Source organism: Erinaceus europaeus, chromosome 14 (genome assembly GCF_950295315.1).
Source record: "Erinaceus europaeus chromosome 14, mEriEur2.1, whole genome shotgun sequence".
Taxonomy (NCBI): Eukaryota; Metazoa; Chordata; class Mammalia; order Eulipotyphla; family Erinaceidae; genus Erinaceus; species Erinaceus europaeus.
In genome coordinates, this window is record NC_080175.1 from 44,065,640 (window position 1) to 44,068,173 (window position 2,534).

General features: G+C 48.7%; 1 pseudogene; it reads right to left on the bottom strand.

The window, feature by feature from the left end:
• Window positions 1-1,409: 1,409 nt before the first annotated feature.
• Window positions 1,410-2,237, bottom strand: LOC103114722 (proteasome subunit beta type-6-like; annotated as a pseudogene).
• Between the last annotated feature and the right edge of the window lie 297 nt (window positions 2,238-2,534).

Here is a 2,534-nt window from a genome sequence, read left to right on the forward strand (position 1 = left end):
AACACAACTACCAACTAACTAAAACGAACAATGTTGTCCTTACATACTTTCCAAGTAGGGTGTAAACAGGATGTGATGTAGAGAGGGTGGAGAGAAAAGTGACTGGTGAAAATCAGGGTGTGACAAGGAGAGGGGGTGGAGCAGGCAAGAGTTCTATCACTGAACCACTAATGCCCTGGAGGGAGTGTGGTGCTTTATGTAAATGTAAAAGTGACTTATGTAAATAGACTGCTTTGAATGGGATCAAACCAATCCCTATACAGGCATACCGGTGCTTGGTTAAGCAGAAGCCAGGGGGAGCTGGCATACTACCCAACAGTAGAACACATATTACAATGTACAAGGACCTGGGTTCAAGCACGTGGTCCCCACCTGCTGTGACAGAGCAGCGCTGCAGCTGTCTCTTTCTCCCTGTCAGTCTCCCCCTTCCCTCTCAATTTGTCTCTATCCAAAAAAATGAATATATATTAAGGGGTGGTGATGGAGAGAATCAACCTAGAGCAATAGAGCTCTGATGAGGAAAAAAAAAAACTTACTCTAAGACTGGGCTTCAGGTTCTGTTAAGGGAAGTGGGAGGGGTAGCACCATATGGCTGTGTATTTAGTTGGAATAGGTCTTGTCATGAGCCTGTGTGTCAGGAGGGATGACTCACTGAAGCCTAGTGATCTGTAAAGCTTCGAGAAATGGGGCCGGTATAGGGCAGTGTGTTAAGTGCACAAGGCGCAAAGTGCCAGGACCCTTGTAAGGATGATCCTGGTTTGAGCCCCCAGCTCCCCACCTTCAGAGGGTCGCTTCACACTCAGTGAAGCAGGTCTGCAGGTGTCTATCTTTCTCTCCCTCTCTCTGTCTTCCCCTCCTCTCTCAATTTCTCTCTGTCCTATCCAACAACAACAACAAGGGCAACAAAATGGGGGAAATGGCCTCCAGAAGCAGGGTTATTCGTAGTGCAGGCACCAAGCCCCAACGATAACCCTGGAAGCCAAAGGAGAGAAAGAAACAAAAAAACTTCAAGATAGACTCATAAAGCCATTTCTCCTCCTGAGATCTACAGAACAGGTGCATTTTCCTGGGAGAACATCTACCTCACAGGCTCCATGCAGCTTTGATTTACTTTTTTTTTGCCTCCAGGGTTAACGCTGGGACATGGTGCCTGCACTATGAATCCACTGCTCCTGGAGGCCATTTTTTCCTTGTTGCCCTTGTTGTTATTGTTATTGTTGTTGCTGGATAGGACAGAGAAATCAAGAGAAATGGGGAAGACAGAGAGAAAGATAGACACCTGCAGACCTGCTTCACCGCTTGTGAACTCCCTGGGCTCTAACCAGGATCCTTACGCTGGTCCTGTGCTTCACACCATGTGCACTTAACTCTGTGCGCTACTTCCCAGCCCCCTCTTTTTTTTCTCTCTCTTTAACAAAGTGTTTATTGGATCTAGTATCTGTCTGGGGTGCCTCCTATCATATCCTAGAGTCCCAGTATTTAAGGAGGTGGTAAAGTGGCAATGCTGAATTTGGGGATCTGAGCTCCCGAAAGTACCTGCCGCTCTACCCCTGATTCTGCAATGGCTGCTAGGCGGATCACCCCTCCACTTGAGCCATCCCGCTCCATGGCCAAAGCAAGAGGGTTGGCAGTGAACTGCAGACACTCTTCCTTGCTCATGCCTTCCCGGTAGGTAGCATCAACATAATCGTAGATGTAGGAGCTCCCAGAACCCCAGTGGCGAAGGACTGCCTAACCATCATACCTCCCATGGACACTGAGTACACCTGTCCTTCTTCTTGAGGGTCCCCAGCCTGCAGTGGCGATTCCTACCATTAGCTCTTCTCAGTATCGGTAACACATCTCCTCAAAGAGGCTGGTAGCTGTGTGTACCAGTGAAAGCTCATTCAGTTCAATGCTGTGGAAGCCACGCTGATAAGTGACTGCATCAGCTACTGCCTGGGTATCAGCTGCTGAGCCTGAGCGGCAGCAGAAGATTCAGTCATGAATGGGGGTCAGCTTGTCAGTCACTCGGCTGGCAATGTAGGACCCAGTGGTGGTTCTGGAGTCTGCTCACCAAAGTCAAACTGCACCGCCATAATAGTGGTCCCTGTGGAGACTTCCCGGCCTTCCCAGTAGGGGGCAAAAGCCTCTGGTCCCCATGCTGGTGCCGGTCCCGCTGCTAGAGGAGCTACTAAGGTGGCCGCCACCTTCCTCCTCCCCCCAGCCCCCTCTTTTTTAAACATCTTTTTCCCCATCTTGCAATTCTATGTAGCCAGTTTTTGTTTATTTGTTTGTTTTAACCAGAACACAGATCAGCTCTGGCTTATGGTGGTGTGGGGGATTGAACCTGGGAATTAGGAGCCTCAGGCATGAGAGCCCTTTGCATAATCATTATGCTATCTATCCCTGCCCACAGGCAACATTTTCCCCCTGAGGTCTACGTGACTGATATGAGAGAACAAAATGGACTTTCTGTAATGTTTGCTCATTTATAGTTTCACCCATGGAGACCTCGAGGATTATCCCCAACACCATATGAAAACAAACAAACA